General features: G+C 41.4%; 2 long non-coding RNA genes across 2 annotated transcripts; both read right to left on the reverse strand.

Moving 5' to 3' along the window:
* LOC110390379 lies at positions 8749-18656 on the reverse strand. The gene is made up of 3 exons (XR_002433733.1): positions 18596-18656; positions 15056-15173; positions 8749-11984 (listed from the first exon to the last, which is right to left on the reverse strand). It is a non-coding gene; the product is annotated as an uncharacterized LOC110390379 (long non-coding RNA).
* LOC110389838 lies at positions 18687-23736 on the reverse strand. Its single transcript, XR_002433407.1, has 3 exons — positions 23603-23736; positions 21196-21270; positions 18687-18742 (listed from the first exon to the last, which is right to left on the reverse strand). It is a non-coding gene; the product is annotated as an uncharacterized LOC110389838 (long non-coding RNA).

A 23898-nucleotide genomic window follows, 5' to 3' on the forward strand; every position in this document is an offset into this window, starting at 1 on the left:
ATGCTACCGCCTGAAACACCATATTAGGCCTCGAGAAGCAAGTCCTGTGGCGGCATGGCACTCCGGAAAGGATTGAGTCCGATAATGGGACTCATTTCAGAAATTCCCTTGTGGACAGTTGGGCCAAAGATCATGGCATTGAGTGGATCTATCACATCCCCTATCATGCACCAGGTGCTGGTAAAATCGAGCGGTATAATGGGTTGCTAAAAACTATGTTGAGAGCAATGGGTGGTGGAACATTTAAGCACTGGGAGAAGCATCTAGCAGAAGCCACCTGGTTGGTCAATACTAGAGGATCAATCAATCGAGCTGGTCCCACCCAGTCTAGCTCCCTACATACTGTAGAGGGAGATAAGGTCCCTGTAGTACACGTAAAGAGCATGCTGGGGAAGGCGGTTTGGGTTCTTCCAGCCTCTGGAAAAGGGAAACCTCACCATGGCACTGCGTTTGCTCAGGGACCTGGGTCCACATGGTGGGTGATGGAGGAAAGCAGAGATGTCCAATGCGTACCGCAAAGGAATTTGATGCTGGGGGAGTGCAGATAGTGATTCCATGTATATATAGGCATGTAGATACGTATGTAATGTATGTTAATTATTGTTCGTTTGTATATAAATATATGTTAAGCATGATGTAGTGATGTGGAATAAGGGGTGGAATGTTATGGTTTTGTGATTTTTGTTGTCAGTATTCCACATCATTACATCATGTAAGGTACGGGCAGTTAAAGAGTTAATTCCCTGGTTACTACAGACTACCTTTTTTGGTGTGGCCTTCTGAGGGGGAGGGGAGGAGGTGCACTCCCCGGGGATCTTTGCGTTGGAGGGGAGGGGGTGAAGCCGCGTGGGAGACGGGGGTCTGCTCCTTCCTGCCCGGCGGAGAAAGCACGTGGTCCTCCTGCAGTTTACTGTGTAAGATTTTCAGCCTGTAAACTCTCTAATATAATTCTACTAGCCTAATTTTGATATATTTAGTAAAGTTGGTTGTTCCTCCTCAGATTGGTGCCGCTGTTTTTTTTCTTTTTCCCTCTTCCCTTTGTTTTCCCAGGTTGCGGCTCCGCGGCTTTTCCGCCGCTTTAGCCACCGGACCGCCCGTGGGCTGGCCCTCATCGCTGGCAAAATTTTTTTTTTCTTTCCTTCCTCTTTTCTTATTTTTTTTTTTTCTTTCGGGCCTGTCCCCCTTGTCACGGATGCAGACCCTTAGATAATACCGTGACAAGTAGTTTCTTTAGTCTTTTTCACCTCTTGCCTTTACATTTTTGAAGTAATATAGCCAGTTAATTCTCTTGCCTTTCATGACCCTCAGATTCAGTTATGCTTTCCTGCCTAAATTCTTTCAGTCATTTCCACTCACTGTTTTCATCAGTGATCAAGTTATTTTTGTAAGCTACGTAAATAGCCATCACTAGTTGAATGTATCCTTCCTTATTCCTATTGAATATTATGAAGTCTTAATTGTTGAACCTACCAGAGGAGGTGTCTCCCTAGACCTGCTGTTCACAAACAGAGACAGACTGGTAGGAGATGTGAAGGTTGGGAGCTGTCTTGGGCAGAGCAACAATGAAATGGTAGAGTTCTCAATTCTTGGTGAAGTCAGGAGGGAGGTCAGCAAATCTGCTACCTTGGATATCCAGAGGGCAGTCTTTGAACAGTTCCAGACAGTGGTAGGGAGGGTCCTTTGGAATTCCGTCCTGAAGGTTGAAGGGATCCAGGAAGGCTAGCTGTTCATCAGAAAGAAAATCTAAGAGGAGCAGGAGCACGCTGTCCCCCTGTGCAGTAACATGAATGGTGGGGAAGAAGACCAGCATGGATGAACAGAGAACTTTTTCTGAGGATCCAGGAGAAGAAGAGAGTCTATTTCCTGTGGAAGAAGGAACAGGCAATTCAGGGAGAGTACAAAGAATTCAGGGAGAGTACAAAGAAGTTGTTGGGGTATGCAGGGAGAAAATCAGAAAGGCAAAAGCCAAACTTGAATTCAACCTGGCCACTGCAGTAAAGAGAACAACTTTTTTTTTTTTTTTTTTTTTTTTTACAAATATATTAACCGTAAGAGGAGGATTATGAAGAATCTCCATCCCTTACTGGATATGGTGGGGAATGTGACCAGTGAGGATAAGGAAAAGGCTGAGGATCTCAGTGCCTTCTTGACATCTGTCCTTAGAAGTCAGACTAGTTATCTTAAGGGTACTCTACCCCTGAGCTGGAAGTCTGGGATGAGGAGTAGAATAAAACCCCCATGATTCAGGTGGAGACAGTTAGAGACCTACTACACCTCCTAGACTGTCACAAATCCATGGGGCCAGATGGGAGCTGGCAGAGGTGATTGCCATGTCATTTTCCACCATTTATCAACAGTTCTAATCAGGCCCAGCCACCATGAGTTCATGAAAGGCAGGTTCTGCTTGACCTACCTGATTTCCTTCTGTGATCGACTGACCCACCTGGTGGATGAGGGAAAGGCTGTTGACGTAGACTACCTAGACTTTAGCAAAGCCTTTGACACTGTCTCCCACAGTATTCTCCTGAAGAAGCTGGCAGCCTGTGATCTGGACAGGTACACTCTTTGCTGGGTAAAAAACTGGCTGGAGGGCCGGCCCAGAGAGTCATAGTGAATGGAGTTAAATCCAGCTGGTGACCAGTCATGAGTTGGGTTCCTCAGGGGTTCGTACTGGAGCCTGTCCTATTTCAATATCTTTATTGATGACCTGGACGACGGGACTGAGTGCACCCTCAGTAAGTTTGCAGATGACACCAAGTGGGCAGGAAGTGTCGATCTGCATAGGGATAGGAAGGCCCTTCTGAGGGATCTAGACAGGCTGGATCACTGGGCTGAGGCCAGTGGGATGAGGTTTAACAAGACCAAGTGCTGAGTCCTGCACTTTGGCCACAACAACCCCAGACAATGCTACAGGCTTGGGGCAGAGTGTCTGGAAGACTGTGTGGAAGAAACGGACCTGAGTGTATTGGTTGACACTCGGCTAAACATGAGTCAGCAGTGCGTAGGTAGGCAGTGTGCCTAGGTAGCCAAGAAGGCCAAAGGCATCCTGGCTTGTACCAGAAATAGTGTTGCCAGCAGGAGCAGGGAAGTGACTGTTCCCCTGTACTCAGCTCTGGTGAGGCCGCACGTCAAGTACTTTTTTCAGTTTTGGGCCTCTCACTGCAAGAAAGGCACTGAGGCCCTGGATCATGTTCAGAGAAGGGGTGAGGGGTCTGGAGCACAGATCTTATGTGGAGCAGCTGAGGGAATTGGGATTGTTTAGGCTGGAGAAGAGGAGGCTCGGAGGAGACTTTATTGCTCTCTACAACAGCCTGAACGGAGGTTGTGGCAAGATGGGGGTCAGCCTCTTCTGCATAACTTATGATTAGACTAGAGGAAATGGCCACAAGTTGTGCCAGGGGAGATTCAGCTTGGATATTAAGAAAAATTTCTTCTCTGAAAGAGTGGTCACTGGAATGGGCTGCCCAGGTAGGTTGTAGATTCACTGTCCCTGGAAGTGTTCAAGAAACATCTTGATATTGTACTAAGGGACATGGTTTAGTGGGGAAATATTGGTGATGGGCAGGAAGTCAGACTAGATGATCTTGGAGGTCTTTTGCAACCTTGGTGATTCTATGATTCTGTGATTCTATGTTTTTCCCTATAAACTGCCACCTTATTGTTCTAGCCATTGTGGTAAAATTCACAATGTTTAGAAGCATTTTTTTTTCTTTTTTCTTTTTTTTAACCTTGGGAAACACAGTGCTTCTTAAAAACACGTACCAGATGTAGAAGGAATCTGTTTAGGCTGTCTCTTTGGATTACTAATTTAGCCTTCCAATGAGAAACTTCCAACTGAGTTCTTTTACAATCTATTACAAAGGAGTCCTGTTTTATTAAGCAGAATTCCAGAATAAAAAACCACACTTGCTGCAACTTTAATTGATGACCACTGACTGCCTGGAGACACTCCTCATGTCAGTGAAAACACTCACGTGTGGTCTGCAGGTGTAGCTGTTAATGGCACACAGTGCAGAAGAGTGCATTACCTATGGGCTTCTCCTAGCATGCTCAGCACAGTAACTTGTCATCATTGCTGAGTAAAGATGGCCAAATCCCTTTTCCCACAGCTGGCTGCCCCAAATCTAGTGAATAAGCTTTTGGACTGTGCCAAAAGGCTAGAGGGATTCTGTTATACTCTTGCAAAATGTTTATGTGTATGAGATAGTTACAGCTTCTGTAATCTCAGGTAGTTCAAAATTTTTGAACTGTTAAAAGCCTACACAGTGGTTATTTATGTTCCTATCTCTGTTTATCTTCTCTTTTTGAAAGGGTGGCATTAGTACATTGACAGTGTCTTGATGCTATAATGAGTTGCTTTGAAATTGTGTACTTTTATAATTGGTCATAATACCTTGCCTTGCTAAATGTGAACTGACAGATTCTCTGGATTCCTGCAATCGTCACGCAGGGCCATCCATGTGTTCTAAGAAAATTTCATGTAGTTAAGATACAACAGTTCTGAAAAAAGCACATACCAAGACCAGGCTGAGAAATTGAGACTGCACTTTTAGTACAGTAATTGAAATACTTATCCAAACATTGTCATAACCATTGTCAAAAACAAATATTGAAATGGGCTATGTTAAATGTCCATTACGTTAAACTTCAAAAAATGTTTAACTTTGAAAAATGCCTCAATCCCAAATGGTTTTCTATCTGGGAAAAAATAACTTTATAGTATAGCTCAGGGATAGTGATCCAGCACGTCCATTTTAAGGACAAGAGTAAGTGAAATGCCTGCCCCACCTCTCACACACAGTGCATGCTGTGGCATGCCTGCTTGCAAGCCAAGGCAGGCAGCTGCTGAGCATGCTGCCTTTTCCACAGTAACACTCAACACTATTATGTATTTTTATTGGAAAGGCTGTTTTCTATGTTTTTTTTTTTCACATGACTTGGGTGAAACAAAGATAACAGATAGCTTGCAAGCCGCTAATGTGGGTGAGTCTGCAGTGGGCACAGAGGTGCTCTAGCTGGCTCCTCTACCTCCACCTTTGCGTGGAGAGTATGCAGAGCATATCATGTTTGCATTGACATTCTTGAGAGGAACATCAATGAGGAATTTTCTTTTTAGGCTATCATCTCATACCTGAAATACATAGACATTACCTTGTGGATGACTATTGGCTATCTGCCAGCTTTGGGCTACAGCTCTAGTGTTAATATTCTCTCTTCCTGGTGTGCTCTTGACTGGAAGCTATCCAGGATTCACCAGAAATCAAAACAGTCTGCAGAAGAAGCCATACCCATCTGCAGCAGTGCTATAAACAGGTCATTTGTACAATTCTTCATGATTGTCATGGGTTTTGATTTTAGGTTATTGGTATTCCGCATCATAACATCATGTAGTGTATGTACCTGGTTCTCAGAAGAGAAGGACTACTACAGTCCCCATGGTACTTTGCTCCCCTGTTACCATTTCCGGTCTGAGGGAAAAGATAAAAACTTGCAGATCACAAGACCTTGCACTCTTTCTGCCCATCTCTCGTCCCAGCAGCATCTCACTCCCCAGCCGTCTTATCGTCAGTATTAGAGTAAGGCCTACGTTGATTTTTGGACATTCTCTCTCATTGTATTGGATTTATCAGCTTAAATTGTAATTATATTGTATTGTAGCGTGTTATTTTGCATTCTGATATCTTATTTAGTAAATTAGTTTATTTCTCCTCAGATTGTTGCTGCTATTTTGCTCTCAGGCCCATCTCCTTACCTTTTTTTCCCTTTTCCTTTTCCCGGGGCGTGGGTCCATTGGTCCCCTGTCCCATTTGTCACGGAACTGGGCCGAACACCTGTAAACCATTGACAATCATTGTTAAAAACTGCAAAAGCTACTTATCTGTCATTTCAGGAGGCTTGATGGAAAATCATAGACCTTTCTAAGTGTAAACATCTATCAGAACAGCTGTTTGCCTTTGGAATCACATATGAATCTCCTAAACAAGACCTACATCTGTTTCCCAAACAGAATTACTACAATAACGAGACTCCCCTGTTGGGCTCACCTCAGTATTTACCAACAGTAATTGAGGTGGGTTCTTGCCTTCTAGGTAGGAAGCACTGAGGACAATGACCAGAGGGCTGTGATCATTGGAGCAGTTTAGATGGAGGCCTAGTGGAGCTAGCAGTGGTCACCAGGGGTCAGTACTGAATCGGGTCTTGTCCAACATAGAATCATAAAAATAGTAGAGTTGTCTATGTTGGGAAGACTCTTAAAGGTCATCTGGTCCAACTGCCCTGCAATGAACAGGGACGTCTATAGCTAGATCAGATTGCTCCGAGCCCTGTCCAACCTGACCTTAAATGTCTCCAGCTCCAGTGCTTCCACTATGTCACTGGGCAACCTGTTCCAGTGCCTCACCACTCTTATCGTAAAAGTAACTTCTTCCCTATCTTCAGTCTAAATCTCCCCTCCTTTAGTTTGAAACCATTTCCCCTTGTCCTATCACAACAGACCCTGCTAAAGAGTCTGTCCCTTCTGTCCTACAGCCTCCCTTTACATACTGAAAGGCCACTGTTGGGTCTCCCTGGAGCCTGCTCCAGGCTGAACAGCTCCAGCTCTCTCAGCCTGTCCTTGTAGGAAGGTGTTCCATTCCTTGGATCATTTTTGTGGCTCTCCTCTGGACGTGCTTCAACAGGTTCACGTTTCCTGTTCTGAGGACTCTACATCTGAATGCAGTACTCCAGGTGAGGTCTCACCAGCTCAGGGTAGACGGGCAGGATCGCCACCTGCTGGCCACGCTTCTTTTGATGCAGACCAGGATATGGTTGACTTTCTGGGCTGTGAGGTCACATTGCTGGCTCAAGTCCAGCTTGCCATCCACCAAGGATAGCAACCATGTACCCCAGAGTCCTTTTTGACAGGGATGTGCTCTATCCTTACATCCTCCAACTTGTACTGATAAAGGGGGTTACCAACACCCAAGTAAAAAACTTTGCACTTGGATCAATTGAACTTTATGAGGTTCTTCTGGGCCCACTGCCTGAGCTTGTCCAGATCTCTCTGGATGGAATCCCAAAATATGTAGATAATTATCTCCAGCTTTAAACAGACATATTAAAAGTACATTCTGCGCTGTTGCTGTAACATCCACAAATGTATAATGGGAAAGAACACTATAGTTAGTTGATATGCTTATAGTTCTGAATGAAAGGTGTTTTGACAATAAAAATCGAGTTTTTAAGACAAGAGAAGCAGAAACAAACCCCTGCCAAATGGCCTTGAACAAATACAATGTACGCTTATACTGCGGAGATATAAGAGCTGTTTTGGACAGAAACAAGCACTTATATCTACAAATGTATAAGTGTGCAGAAACTGCCTGCAAAAATCCGAGGGCAGAGCTGCCAGCAGCCCCAGATCTGTGCATGGCCCACAGGATTCTCAGCTCCATCTCTGTGGGTTTCTGTAGGTGCAGCGGAGCGGTGCTGCCAGTGCCTGTCCACAACAATCCCAGTTTTCAGGGCTGGGAATTCAGTGGGTGCACAATGTGTCCCACTCAACCACCCTGCTATGAGCAGAACAGCCATATGCTCAATGGAATAGTACTTTCATGCCATACCATCTTCCACTCTTTGAGAGCATCTTCTGCTTCATCAGTGACATGGGTGAAGGAATAAGAGAGCACCCTCAGCAAGTCTGCTGATGATACAAAGCTGGGAGGGGTGGCTGACACACCAGAAGGCTGTGCTGCCGCTTAGTGAGACCTGACAGGCTGGAGAGTGGAGCAGAGAGGAACCTTATGATGTTCAACAAGGGCAAGTGCAGAGTTCTACCCCTGGAGAGGAATAACTGCATGCACCAGTACAAGTTAGGGGCTGATCTGCTGAAAAGAAACTCTGCAGAGAAAGACCTGCAGGTCCTGGTAGGCAATGGATTGGCCATTAGACAGCAGTGTGCCCTTGTGACCAAGAAGTATCCCAGGGTGCATTTAAAAGAGCATGGCCAGCAAGTCGAGGGAGGTGATCCTTCCCCTGCTCTCTGCCATGGTGAAGCCACATCTGGAGTGTTGTGTCCAGTTCTGGGCTCCTTAGTTCAAGAAAGACAGGGATCTCCTAGAGAGAGTCCAGTGGAGGGTGACAAAGATGTTTAGAGTTCTGGAGCATCTCCTGTATGAAGAAAGGCTGAGAGACCTGGGACTGTTCAGTCTGGAGAAGAGAAGGCTGAGAGGGGATCTTATCAATGCTTATTAATATCTAAAGGAGAGGAGTCAAGTGAATGAGGCCACGCTCTTTTCATTGGTGCCCAGCAACAGCACAAGGGTCAATGGGCACAAACTGGAACACAGGAAGTTCCATATGAACATGAGATAAACTTCTATACTTTGAGGATGACAGAGCACTGGCACAGGCTGCCTAGAGAGGCAGTGTATTCTTCCCTGGAGATACTGAAAATCCACCTGGATGCTTCCCTGTGCAACCTGTAGGGAACCTGTGTTAGCAGGTTGGCTGCTGAGTTTGGCTGCCAAAGTTTAGCTTTTTTGCAGAAAGTTTTGAATTTTTCCAATTTGTGATAAAATAGTCAAATATTCTTGCTTGAATTGAATCCCTCAATCTCCAAATCCCCGTTGTTTTTTTTTGTTCTTTTTTTTTTTTTTCCCTGGAAATGTCTCTCTTGAAATATGGTACAATATTCTTTATAATTCCAAAATTTACAAAGTAAACATTTGAATCAGACTTTTGGTTTTACTACAATATATTGCTGTGCAAAAGGATATTTTATGAAAACATTTTCTGTGTCAAAGCCTAAACAGTTTTGTGCTTTTTAATAGTAATGAACACAAGACACTAACCCAGATCAAATTTAATTAATTTTCTTTATACTGATACTTAAGATCACACCTAAAAATTAATTTTTCCTTAGGAAAGATTGGTAGGAGATCAGCTTAAATTAGAACCACATCAGCACTATAGTGAATAATTCCCAAACTTTGAAATGTTAGTGTTATTTTTCTTTGATTGCCCAAAACCAAGGGACACTCAGCATATTTTAGGATTGCACTTACAGTTGCATAAGAACAGTAATTTACAGTTACAGTGGATCAAATATATTTATGTGGATGCAGTTTATCAGACATATGTCCATCTTGGCCACGAAGATACTATGGAGGTACAGAAGCCAGAAAGAGATTCTTTGTAGTGATTATCTTTAGACTTCTACTAATGTAGAGTTCCTGTTTTACTCCAATATTTCATAAGGAAATAATTGTGATTATAGGTACTGCAGTGGTTACAATGAGTTCAATTACAACATATTTTTAATGTACAGAACTGTACTTTGCACACATAACATGCAGTATTCTTAGTACTCGTAATTATTTAAAAGCCTAATTAAAGAACATTGACTTCTCTGGATCCTCCATCCCAATGCCATTTTTTTTTTCCATAAAAAAGAATTATAAAGAGCAGAGAGAAGTGACTTGCTCGAAGTCACATATGTATCATTATGGGTTTTTTTCAATAGTTTAATCCTATAAAATTAATAGGATTAGTACAGCATACAGGCATTTTAAGGTGCCAGCTGTGAATGGAAATTTCACATGATATTGTGAATATGGTGCTGTTCTTATCCAGATGCAAAAACAACCCCATGTACCAGTGTATGCTGGGGACTGACCTATTGGAGAGCAGTGTAGGTGAAAGGGACTTGGGGGTCCTGGTGGACAGCAGGATGACCATGAGCCAGCACTGTGTGCTTGTGGCCAAGAAGGCCAGTGGCATCCTGGGGTGTATTGGAGTGTGGTTAGTAGGTCAAGAGAGGTTCTCTTCCCTCTCTGCCATGCCCTGGTAAGACCGCATCTGGAGTACTGTGTCCAGTTCTGGGCTCTTCAGTTCAGGAAGGGCAAGGAACTGCTTGAGAGAGTCCAGTGCAGAACCACAAAGATGATTAAGGGAGTGGAGCATCTCTCTTACGAGGAAAGGCTGAGGGAGCTCAGTTTCTTCAGCTTGGGGAAGAGAAGACTGAGGGGTGACCTCATTAATGTTTATAAATATGTAAAAGGTGAGTGTCAGGAGGATGGAGCCAGGCTCTTCTCAGTGACATCCAATGGCAGGACAAGGGGCAATGGGTGCAAGCTAGAACATAGGAGGTTCCACATAAATACTAGAAAAAACTTATTCACTGTGAGGCTAATAGTGAGACAATAGTGAGACAGTGACACACAACTTCATAGTGAGACATCCAAATCTGCCTGGACGCATTCCTGTGTAACCTAATCTAGGTGTTCCTGCTGCGGTAGGGGGATTGACTAGATGATCTTTCGAGGTCCTTTCCAATCCCCGACATTCTGCGATTCTGTATCAGGATACATTTCACATAAACAATTCACAGGTCTGTAATTTAATCTGTATTTGTATTTCTTTTTTTTAATTTTTTTTTACTAACTGGAGTGTTAAAACATGAATAAATTTCTAGTGGATAACAGATATGCAGTACTGCTTAATAAGCAATATGAAGGAATCCAGAAGATATTTTTGGAAGAATACACTTGAAATTCATTACACAAAGTCAAGAAAGGGAGGCCTATGTATGTGAAATATAAATAAATCAGTGTAAAATCATTTTAGGAAATATGAAAAACAGCATGTCATTTACATTTCTGTTCAAATAGACCACCTTCTTTAAAGAGCTTCTGATTTAACTAGCACATTGTCTACTAAATGACTGTACTATGTGGTTAAGACTTGAAAAAAAGCACGTTCTTGCTAAAAGCAAAATTCAGCTATCTGCAAAGTACAAAATGGAGGGATTACCAAGGATGTTTGCTCCCAGTAATTCTTTTCTCCTCTACTGTATTTCTGGAGAGATTAGAGAAATGGTTATAAAACCTGGAACTAATAAAAACTCTGCCAGAAATGGCATATTGAATAAAATGATAAAAAAATTGTAATCTTACCTCAATTTGAAGAGCTAGTACATTTTATTAGTTAGTACATTTAATTAGTTCATTGAATACGTAATGTCTGGTATTCGTAAGTATTGTGTAGGAATGCACGTATGACTTTTCAGGAAGTTTCTCTGAATCCTAAAGACAACAAATTACTATAAAACTCCTGTTATTTAATCATTCTAAGCTCCAAATGGCTTCAGATGATAAATAGCTATCCTTCCAGATCTTTGGACTGTAAAAGTCTTCTACCTGTGTCATTAGATTATTTTTCTTTTGTCTGATTTTGGCATCTCAGGATCAGCAGATCTTTTAATTTGATCTGAACTCTTTCACTCAGAAGTTCTCTTGCTCCAGTGAAGCTAACTTTTCGGCAGTGTAAAATCTTGGATTATATATGCAAGCATCCACAAATTTTAGAGGGTACAATCCCATCAGACATGCAATGAAAGTCAAATAACTAGAGGGAGCTGATAATTCTGTAGAGAAACTCCTCAAAATTCTTTTTGGAATGAGGACTCATAATCAAACAGAGCAATTGTTTTAACATAGAATTGATATTAATATGATGTACTTTTATTTTTCCTTAAATCATGTATATAGTCATAGGAAGACTCTTTATAGCAACTCTATCTCAAAAATGAACAAATTATCAGCATGGCTACTTGGGAACATACAGTCCAGACAGCAGAATTCCTCATGTAGTACATCTGCTGCCCCTAGGACAACTATCTCTGGCAGTTAACTCACAAGTGGAATAGTACAGCAAGCCTCCAGAAAAGGGCTGTACCTGCAATGACATCAATTACTCTCCTGAGCTGAATTTATGTTTGAAGCATTTTGTATAGAGTCATGCCATTATGACTCCAACTCTGTGGGAAAAATGGCCCACAGATAAATCAGAGAACTGCTGCTCTGCTTCTCTGTAGCTTAGTCTGCAGGTAGTATATATAGTAGGCCTAAGGGGAAACTCTTTAGTTATAATTTTGGACAAAGTGACTGAGGTCTTCTTGTGGAAAATTTTTGTTTTCATCTTGCATGATGATCATCCAAAAATTCCTGAAAAATTACAAAAGAATTATTAGAAAGACAGATGAGTCTCAATAGAACTAATACAGATTTTCATGATAGTTAAATAGTATATAGTATAGTATATATAAATAGTATATATAGTAAATGATACTAAAGAGCATGAGGTACATTTTATATCAAAAATCCTTGCTTGTGGGGGGAGATTTAACAACAAAGAGCCCAACAGACTCTGGTAGATCTTATCTCTATGAGGCCTCCGGAGTCTGGAGACAGGGCTAAGGTGTAAACAGAATAGTCTTTAGTACACACAGCTAATGTGGTCACTTCTGGGACACTTAAGCAACCCTTTGTTTGTTATCTATGTTGTTGTGAAGAACTTAAGGATAATTAACCGTGAGTGGATTTACTGCTTACGAGTGAAGGATATATAAGGTGTGTGTAAAACACAATAAAGAGAACTTGCTATTAAGAGAACTTGCTATTCTGAGAACTTGCTATTCAGAAAACTTGCTATTCTGATGCCACACTGACTGAGGGAATTCTGTAACGGGATCAAGCGCCGACACTTGCTCAAACTATCATATATATTTTTCAAATAATAATGAAATATGAAACAAATTGGCTAAGCCATTCCTACTTCTGTAGAGAAAAACCATACCTTTGCAGTGTGAAATAATTGTTTTTGAACCATCCATTGGTGAATGGAAAACTACCAGCTGTAATCGTTGACTCAAAAACCTTTGACAAAATTCACTGACAACGTCATATTTTGGAAACCAAATACTCATGGAGTCAGAGATGTCCTGAATAAGCAGCTGGCTACAAGATAGTCCCTGGATTGTTCTCACTATTGTGGAAGTCATTTTGTGACTAGAAGTAGTGTTGCCTAATGCTTTTAACAGTCATTGGGTAAAAGCATATGCATGGTGAGAAAACAGATTTCGCAGATAATACATGTTTCTATTAATTAAGTAAAGTCAAAGAAGATGGAGAAGCATCTCAGACAGACCCAGTGGTCTTGGATGAGTAAGTAAGATATGATGGTAAAAGAAATAATTCTGAAAGGAGTAATCTGAAATAACACAGAATATGCTCAAATGCTAATTGGAAAAAAAAAAGTTATATTTAAATATAGTTTTTATATACGTATAGATTAAAATGCTTTGTTGTTTGAAAGAAATATCCTTATAAAATCAAAATGCAAATTAGTTCTGTGAATATTCTGTAGCCTCAGAGATTTAATTTAATCCATGAAGAAAAAATATGGAGATATTTATGAATGACTGAGTACAAATATCCCCTCCGTATGTAGCAGGATATACTGAAAATATGTATTTTTAATCTGGAATGCTGCGCTTGGTTCTGACAATCTTTCTTGAAGCTATAATATGATAAGAATATCTGTGGATAAGGAATTGGTTGGATAGTCGTAGTCAGAGAGTTCTCAGTGGCTCTGTGTCCTGGTGGCGGCCAGTGATGAGTGGTATCTCCCAGGGGTCTGTCTTGGGACTGATGCACTTCAACATCTTTATCAGTGAGCTGGGTAGTGGAATTGAGTGCACTCTCAGCAAGTTTGCAGATGGCACCAAGCTAAGTGGTACAGTTGATATGGCAGAAGAAAGGCATGCCACCCAGAGAGATCTGGGCAAGGTTGAGAAATGGGTCTACTGGAACCTAGTGAAGTTCAACAAGGCCAGCTGCAAGGTGTTGCACTTGGGTAGGGCCAGTCCCAGATATGTGTACAGACTGGGGGAAGAACTCAGTGAAAGCAGACCTAGGTGGAAGGACTTCTGGGTCCTGGTGGACAAAAAGCTGGACATGAGCCAGTCTGCAGCCCAGAAGGCCATCTGCATTCTAAGCTGCATCAGAAGAGGAGTGGCCAGCAGAGCTAGGGAGGTGACTGTTCACCTCTACTCTGCCCTTGTGAGACCTCATCTGAAGTAGTGCCTGTGAAATACTGCTATTGGAGTGAGTCCAGAGATGGCCACAAAGATGATCTGAGGACTGGTGCACCTCCCCTATGAAGAGTGGCTGAGGGAGCCGGGCTTGTTCAGCCTGGAGAAGAGAAGACTCCGGGAAGGCCTAATTGCGGCCTTCTAGTTCTTGAGAAGATCTTATAAACAGGGAGGGTACCAGTTTTTTACACAAGTAAAAAGAGGACAAGGGAGAATGTTTTTAAACGAAGAGAGGGGAGATTTAAATTAGGTGTTAGAAATTTTTTAAAGAGGGTGGTGAAACACTGGAACAGGCTGCCCAGAGAAGCTGTGGATGCCCCATTCCTGAAGGCATTGAAGACCAGGCTGGATGGGGCACGGGGCAGCCTGATCATGTGGCTGGCAATCCTGTACATGGCAGGAGGGCTGGAACTAGATGATCCAACTCTCTTCATGTCTATTGTTGCCAGTTCTCACTTCTCTTTTACCAGACGACAACTCTCCTTGGCTTTTCTCTTCTGACCAATGTCTTTGTAGATTCCCTTGCTGTTTTTCACTTTCCTTGCAAAGTTCAGTTCCATCTGTGCCTTGGTTTTCTGGACCCTGTCTCTACATGTCCAGACAGCATCTCTGTATTGTTCACAGGCCATGTGTCCCTGCTTCTGCTGCCTTTGTATTTTCTTTTTATCCCCCCATTTGACCAGCATGCCCTTGTACAGACTTCTAGAGTTTCCTGTCTCTTCTCGATTTCTTATACTGGGAGGAGGGGGGATTTTGTGCTCTCTGAAAGGTATCCTCAAGTTTTGCTAGCTCTCCTCCATTCCTTTGTCCATAAGGACAGCTTACCAGGAGATCTCATCCAGTTATTATTTAAACAGATGGAACTTAACTCTTCTGAAGTTCAGGGTCCTTATTTTTCTCTTTGCATTAGATTCATTCACTATATCTTTCAAAAGGCAGGAAGGAAGATACAGTGAGCTGCCTGCTGTTCCTCACCACAGATGAGTAAGCCAAGACTGGCTTAAAATAAATGGTGTGTGTTGGGGTGCTTGGAAAAAGTGGAGATTTTAGTTGTTACAGAAGAAGCAAAGACGTTTTATGTGTGAGGAGTAAAAAATGGGTATACACACTGACAGAGATCCACCCATCTCCTCTGCACCTCACCTCCATCTGAATGAGCTGCAGAGTATCTGTCCAGCAGAATAATGGTGTTTGGACTTATGGAATCACTTTTTTTTCTGCAGTCTCGAACTTTTCAATTGTGTGCTCTTCCAGGCCTGTGCTGAAAAGAGCAGCAGTCTTTGTTAGCATATGAAAATTCATAGAGAGTATGAAAAGGAGGAGGAGGAAATTTGGAAAGAAGAGCAAATATGGAGTGAAGAAAATCAAATGAAAAGGATGTAGAAGACTTTAGTGGTTCTAATTGTGACAGCAACTTGACTATTCTTTTAGCAAATGCATAGCTAAACAAATATTGAGATGGAATATGTCCAATAACTGTAACATGATCATAGTGCTGGGTCATAAATATGATGTGATTCTTAGTAATTCTTAATCTAAAATTGAACTATTATATACTTTTTTTTGGTAAGCATTAACATTCTCATGGCTGGTACTCATACTGGCAAAAAAGTTTTTATCAGTAGTTTTAGGTGACTTTTCTTGATTTGTAGGTGTTTGCTGGGGTGTTCAGTTTTGTGACTTTTTTGGTTGCAGTGCAGTGGTTTAGTTTCAAATGTCTGTATTTGTGAAGCTTTCCAATTTTTTTTTTTTTTTGCAGTAGTCAGCTATTTCTTAAAAATAGCCAAATTTTGTTGTCATTAAATATTCATTAAACTGAGTTGTGGCAGCCAGTGAGAAGCATCTAATTAAGCAGTTCGCTTTCTGCATATAAGGCTACAAATGAGTAGTCTTTCTTTTCAATAATGTATCATAGGCTGCAGTTAGTATCTGTAAAATAATTGATAAGGCGCAAGTTATTTGTAAAGTACATACTAGAAATAGAAGAGTGGATTAGAGAGGATGATTTTGCCGTTGGGACCTTCCTCTGGCTGTCGGAGAAGTACAGCATACTTTTATTTAATTTTTGCATAGTCTGGGGAATGCAGAAATACCTTATCTAATCATTCAATATTTTCTATTTCTGATAGGTATTAGGTATTACTAAATCTTAAAAATGAGAGATGGAAAACACATAACACCCTGAAGCCATTACAGGCAGTAAATACAGCTTGGCCACGGGAAAGGCTGAATGGCTCTTTGGATTGATCGTATTTAATTGCTGGCACATTGAGACACCCAAAACTTGCTAGAATATGTACCTGCTGAGGTTAAGGGTTTGGCTCCAGGCTGTTTAGGCATGTCTGAGCCATCCTAGTCAGCAGGATCAGTGGTGGCCTGGGCTTCAGCATGGGATCAGACACCTTCCTGATTTGCCAGACCAAACTCACGCTGCTGGCCTGCCACTAGCACCCTGCTTGATGTTGCTAAACTTGGCTGTACCTACTGGCAGGCTGTTGCTTAGCTGGCTGTGCAGACATGCCTCGAGTCACATGTTGTTCCTTGTAGAGCGGTGAGGAGGGTAACAAGGAACCCTGTGGGCCAAGGAGGCCTCTGTTCCACACAGCTGAGTGCAGGGCAGCAGTAGGAAGAGGGCACAAGGCCAGCCTGGAGCTAAGCCAGGCCACTCTGTCCCAAGTTACATCTCACATACCTCTTTCCTACTGATTCTGGCTTCAGTTTTGTATTGTAGGTGCCTTGCCTTCTGCCACTTGCTGACAGTTTCTTGCCTGTCTTCATTTATTGATGTTCATTTTAATTCACCACTTTAATTGCAGATTCCAATGCGCTGCTTCAAAGCACTCCTCTGTGTTATTATCAAAGCCCTGTATACAAGCTCAGCCTAAGCTCCATGGGATACTGGTTCAGCAGGCTGGAAATTGCTTGGCCATTTCATTAACGTTTAAAATATAGGCTTTAATTGAATTACACGTGAAGCAGAGCCCTACAAGCTGCATGGCACAGAGCAGCACCCTGGTATGTGAGGAGCCTTCCAGCAGCGCACCTTTGGGTGTGGGGGGGTGACTCCAATTACAGGCTAACTTTTTGCTGATTTTCCAGCTTGTTTTTGCAGCAAAACATTTTGTGAAGACATATCTTTTAGTACAATTTCATTGTGAAAGCTGTATCTCAATTAAAATTTTATTTAACAACATAATAAGAATGATACTTCCTGTAGTGTTAATGTAAAGTGCATTAATTCAGTAAGAAATTAAAAGTAAAGCTGTGATTTTAGTGTTTTTCCATATGATCTGTATTTTCCGAGGTATTCCTTGGAAATAACAGATAAATTCATTCAGGAGTGCCATCCAGCAGAAAGTCCAAGAAGAACACTTCCTAGATACAAAAATGCTTGCCAGATGCATGGTATGTACTGAAGGAAGAAACCAACTTCCCTGATATCTACGTATACATATAAGGAATAAGTAAATAATACACATTATTTATTCGTTTTCCCCTGTGCTCTCCACATCCATCATCTCTTTCTACAGAAGTAGAAACAAAAGTTTAGTTTTAATAATTAAAATACTGAGACAACAAAAGCAGAGACAATAACTTAAACTAAATCGAATCAGGCTGTGATTTTGCTTGCATACAGCAACATTGTTTCTCAAAAGAATCTTTTACCATTTTTATTCTGTGAGGCATGCTATTGTTGTGCCGGGACACCAGAGGAAACCTTCCTGCCAGCCATAATTAGAATCATCAGCTTTTGAAGTTTGCCCAGTACTTAGACAGATCACATAAAGCCGAACCAAATCCATGGAAAGGCTCCTGGGATATATCTCTGCTGTGCAAAACAGAAGAGTATTAAGCAATGGCAGGCTTGGTGCTGAGTGAGCTGCATTGTGCAGAGCCATGCAAGAGATAGTAACTACAGGGTAGGAAGGAGCGTGACCATGGGACCACAGAGCAGTTCTTGTTCTGGAGATAGCTCCTTCTCAGGAGGTGTATTACCTCAGTGCAGCAATACAATGCATGGCACAGACAAAACCCTATTGTACTGGGAAGGCACTGCGTAGTTTGGCCTCAAAATGAAACGATTTCAGGCAGTGCCTGGTAATCAGGAATCTATATGTTTTATGTGTTTCTTTTCATATTATTTATCAAGCAATCTGAAATTATCTAACATCAGTAGCAAGCAGAGGATGATTTAGAATCCAATGACAATCCACTGACTTTTTGCTAAGCTTTCAGGTAATACACAGTTTTCCCCCTAAGTATGATCAAGGCAGAACACTTCTTGCCACCGTCAAGCAGAACCTAGAATGCAGGAGGGGTAGGAATTCACCCCAGATCCTGAAGGCCATGCATCTTTCCTTGGCTGCTTCATATGCAGGTGCAGGGCAGCAGTATTTGAGCAGGTACAGTTAGCCCCACCATTCTCTCTGCAACCTTCCACCATTCTTTGCAGAAACACCTGCACCTGGAGAGGAATAACTGCATGCATTACTGCAGGTTAGAGCTGATCTGCTGAAAAGGAGCTCTGCAGAGAAGGACTTGGGTGTCCTCGTTGACCGAAAGGCAGCAGTGTGCCCCGTGACCAAGAAGGCCAGTAGCATCCTGGGGTGCATTACAAAGAGCGTGGCCAGCAGGTCGAGGGAGGTGATCCTCCCCCTCTACTCTGCCCTGGTGAGGCCTCACCTGGAGTACTGTGTCCAGTTCTGGGCTCCTTAGTTCAAGAAAGACAGCGATCTCTTAGAAGGAGTCCAGCAGAGGGCAACAAAGATGACAAAGGTCCTGGAGCATCTTCTGTGCCAGGAAAGGCTGAGAGACCTGGGACTGTTCAATCTGGAGACAAATGGGTGGAGGTAGAATCTTTTTGGTGGTGTGCAGCAATAGAACAAGGGGCAATGGGCAGAAACTGGAACACGGGACATCCATACTGATGTAAAGAAGGACTTCTTTACTATCAGAGTGACGCAACACTGGCACAGACTGCCTAGAGAGGCCGTGGACTCTTCTTCTCTGGAGATACCAAAAACCCACCCTGCTTTTCTGTGCAATCTACTGTAGGGAACCTGCTTTAGCAAGGGGCTGGACTCTATGATCTCTAGAAGTCCCTCCCAACCCCTACAATTCTATGATTCTGTGACCATATGTTGAACTTGTATAGAGAGCTGAGAGTGTGAGAAATAATTTTATTTTATTTTATTTTAATTTATTTTCCTTTTGTAGAGATAGTTTTCAAAAACTTGAGCTTCTTGAACTGATTCACTATGTAGTCACCTGTATTCAGTACTCTGGTGTGACTGGGTACCTTTTAAAAGCATAATGTATAAATGTGACTGACTTAAACTACTATGAAACCACTGCCTGAATGGATGCTTAAAAAAAACACAATCTTTTTCAGTCTTATTCTTGATGATTATGGGGTATGACAGAGACTACTTGAAAGTATTAGTTTAATTTAATAGTATTTGTTTTATATGGCATAGCAATAGGATGTCAAATCAGTAAATGTCTTACATACAATCAAGAGATTGATTTTTTATCTGAGGCCCAAGTCCTAATGCTTCCATTACACTTTAAACTATAACAGAAACTACTTTAAACTATAGCAGAAAATATACAAATTTTAACTAGCTTATTGTGTATAGATCTAAATTTGTGCAAGAGAATTTCAACAGTATTATGAGGAGCATTTTAGCTATAACACTGCTTTGATGAATTTTATATTTTACTTTATTCTCTCCATTAAAATCTTTGCAGCTGTTTGAAAGGAGAAAACAGTAAGCACCATACTCTGAGACCAGAAATGATTCCTTGTGAGCTTCCTAAGCCAAAAATAGATAATGCACAGAAATAGAGTAGTCATTCAAATTGGAAAGATATTATGATAGTGATACATTTGACATCTAATAAGCTCAAAAGAGGAGGTTGTGATGCTAATATAATGTCCTACATTCCAAACAGAAAATGCAGGCATTATGAAGCGCATTTAAGGTCTTGCCTGGAAATCATGGGCATTCATTTTGAAGGTTATCTTTTGGGCTGCAGTTCTTAAAATTGGCAGAAAAAGAACACTGGCTAAAAGAGCTCAAATTCTTTTATGATTGGCACCCCAAAATAGGTATTTCCGTGAAGTTTGGCTGCTTTGGGGCTTGAGTTGAAAAATTAGTTTTTGTCCAAGTTAAGTCTGGATTCATTTCAATATCAGAATTCTTTACAATGTATTTGGCAATAAAGAGGCAGCTTCCATTAGTTGACCAGAATATACACAGGTGAAAATGGGTCTTTGCATAGCAAATTCCCGACAATGTTAATTCTGCAGTCTCCAATCAGAAGTGGCTCACACCCTCTCCTCAGTGTAGTCAAAATTTTGTTGCCTTAGGGATGAGAATAAAACAAGTAAGCCCTGGGTAACTGTGCTTCATTTTACTGTAGAGTGACTTGGGAATAAGGTGTGCTGCAGCTGTCAGCGGTCCTCCAGCTAACACCCAAACTCCACAGAGCCGGATCTCTTTCTTAGGATCATCAGCAAGAAAAGCTATTTGGGGATCTGTGGTAGACAAGTTAGTAAATCCTCATGTGCCACTTTCTGGGGTGATTTCACCCCTAGCTGTCACTGCTGTGGAAGGCAACTACCTAGTTCACCTAAGCCTGAAACTGGTCCTGTCTTTTGTGTTTAAAGCTGGTGCCATCTCATTAACAACACCAAAACTGAGAAAGGAAGGCTCATTTTAATTCCTTAGCAGTGTAATTACTAGTTCATGAAGGTAGCTGATGGCATCAGCCTGCAGTAACAATGCTAGAATGGCGGTAATAGAAGAAAGCTAAGAATGTTCTGATATTTCTGTGTTTCACAGGAATTGCTAAATTTGTTAGCAAAGTGCTAACAAATCTAATGATTAGGTATTTTCCTTATCTAATGACCAAATATGTGCCAATATTTTGGCTGTTAAAGACTCTGTGGAGTTATAAAATGCTTCATGAGTGGGTGTCTAGTGAGAAAAACATGTTTTGATCTGCAAAAATGTGAGCAACAAAGCCCTTAAGTAATTCCGGGTTATGCATTTTCAGATTTTCCAGAGATTTTATTACTACATTAAGTGCTGTCTGGTAGCTTAACACTGATGCCTCATTAATTTCTACTCAGAGTTTTGCATCAGCAAGTGCATTTATTCTTGTCTCAAAAATATGCACTTTTTTCTTTTTAAAGAAAGATGTGGGATTTTTTTTTCGTTGTAAAAAAGATACAGAATCAGCTGAATGAACTCCCCAGATTTTAAACTTTTCTTTACCCTTTTCCTTCCAACTGGAGAAAATTTAGTCTTAGTGATTCTAGGTTCCGAGGAACACGTGAATCTTCCAAGAGCCTGGAATAAAGCAATTACACTGTCTCAGTGCAAATGTTATATTCAAGAAGGTATAATTTTCTTAAATTATATTTCTGTTAATTACTTTGAATCTTTCTAAGCTGTGAAAGCTAACTTGATTGCTCTCAACTACGAAATCTGAAATAAAACCAAGATGAAAAATACTTTTATTTCCTACTTGAAGAATAAAACTTCAGAAAAATATACTGACATTGCAATGAATCTGCTAGATTTTGTATTTGAAACTTTTCTTTTTGAACTTAATTTGTTAAATTGTAAAATAATTTCCACTTAAGTACCTTCTTTTCCTTGTAGTTTTTATGCAACGTTTATTTATGACTTATCTCAAAAATAACCAAGAATATTATTAAAATAGAATTTAGTAATCTCCAACTGAAATGCTTTAAATAGCTTGTTTATTATTTTTTATTAATATTAATTAAAATTAATAATAATTTATTAATTATTAAAGAAAATATACAGTATTGACGTACAAGAAATGTGTTAACTTTTAAAATAACATTTAGATAAAGATATTTTCACAGAAAGAAAAGCTTAATGTTAAGCTGTTCATGGAAGAATCTTCAAACACTGAGTCGTGTTTGGTAAAACCAGATAAAAGAAAAAGCTATACAGTCACCAGTACACCAAAGCAATTTTATTGACATTTGGAACTTTAGGTAGGAAAGTATCTATGAAAATGAAGCTTTGTTAAGCAACTTAAAAGAGATTTTTTATACATGATTTAGGGCCTTGTTTGGCAGCTGGAGTGTAGGCCAAAAAAAAAAAAGGTGATTCAGTCCTGAAGAATGGAAAAAATGATGGATGAATGTAAACACAATATCAATTGCCTACACGGGGCTGATTATGTAGGACAAGACAAAGTCACTCATTTTTTGTTTTGTAAGAGAAATAGTGTTCTACATTATTTCAGTTTCAGGTGTAGAGTCATTCTGAAGTAAAATCACAGAGATATTTTGGGATGGTGTCAGCGACTGAAGTGTTCCAGTGAAGGGATATAGACTCTTTAAGAAGGACAGACTGAGCTGAGGAGGGGGCAGCCTGGGAAGGTGAGGAAGGCTTGTTGCCCTTCATATCAAAAGTAACAGGAGTGCATAGAGCTCTTCCTGGAAATGGAAGTGTAGCCAACTGAGAGTTGATGGGTTAGGATTAGAGGGAGTACAGTTAAAGGTGACATTATATATAGGGGTCTGATATGGCCAGGAAAATGAGCAGGTGCAGCCCCCTGCAAAGAGTGAAAGCAGCCTCACAGTCACAGGCCCTGATTCTTGTGGAGGACTTCAACCACCCCAATATCTGCTGAAGGGACAACACAGCAGGGCATAAGCAAATGCTGATGATAACTTCCTCTCCAAGTGACAGAGGAGTTAGCAAGAGGAAGCACCATGCTGAGCCTTACACTAGCCAACAAGAGGGACATGTGAGAAATGTAAATAAGAAAGGAAGCCTTGGCTACAGTGACCATGGGATGGTGGAGTTCAGAATCCTTAGTGCAGATAGGAGGGTGTAAAAAAAACTCACAGCCTTGAACTTCAGGAGAGCAGACTTTGGACTCTTTAAAGGTCTACTTGATAGAGACCTTTGGAGGGCCCCAAGGAAGCTGGTTAATATTCAAGAATCACCCCTAGCTCAAGACAAGTCACTCCCAACAGAAAGTGAGACAAGCAAAAATGTCAGGAGCTCTGTGTTCATGCAAGGAGCTCCTGGTAAAATTCAAAGCATACAGAGGATGTAGGCAAGGACAGAATACCTGGAGGAATGCAGAGGTGTTATCTGATCATCCAGGGATGAGGTTAGGGAAGTCAAAACCCAGCTGGAATTCAGTCTGGCCAGAGATGACACAGGCAGCAAGGAGGGCTTCTGAAGAGTATTGGTGGCAAAATGAAGGCGAGGAAAAATGTGGGCATGCTGCTGAAGAAGATGAGGGACTAGGTGACAGAGAACATAGAGAAGGGCAGGGTATCGAATGCCTTCTTTGCCTTGGAGTATAATCGCAAGGCTGGCCTTCAGGAATCCCAAGCACCAGAGATCTTGAGAAAAGACTCATGCAGGGAAAATGTACCCTTGGAGGAAGAGGATTAAGTCAGGGAGTACCTAAGTAACTAGACATACGTATGTCCATGGGCCCTGCTGGGATGCACCCATGAGTGCTGAGGGAGCTGACAGATTTCATTATAAGGCCGCTCTCAGTAGTTATTCGTTGATGATGGTTACTGGAGGAAGTGCCTGAAGACTGGGGAAAGGCAATTGTCATCTTTACCTTCAAAAAGACTATGGAAGTCCCAGGGAACTAAAGGCCAGTCATCCTCACCTTGATCCCTGGGTTGGTGATGGAACAGTGTGTCAACGGTTTACGGGCGTTTGGCCTGGTTCCGTGACGAATGGGACGGGGGATCCACGGGCCCACGCCCTGGGAAAAGGGAAAAGGGGAAAAGGGTAAGGAAATGGCCCTGAGAGCAAAGAACAGCGGCAACAATCTGAGGAGAAACAAACTAACTTACTAAATAAGATATCAGAATGCAAAACAACACACTATAATACAATATAATTACAATTTAAGCTGATAAATCCAATACAGAGAGAGAGAATGTCCCAAAATCAAGGTAG

The sequence above is a fragment of the Numida meleagris genome, chromosome Z (genome assembly GCF_002078875.1).
Source record: "Numida meleagris isolate 19003 breed g44 Domestic line chromosome Z, NumMel1.0, whole genome shotgun sequence".
NCBI lineage: Eukaryota > Metazoa > Chordata > Aves > Galliformes > Numididae > Numida > Numida meleagris.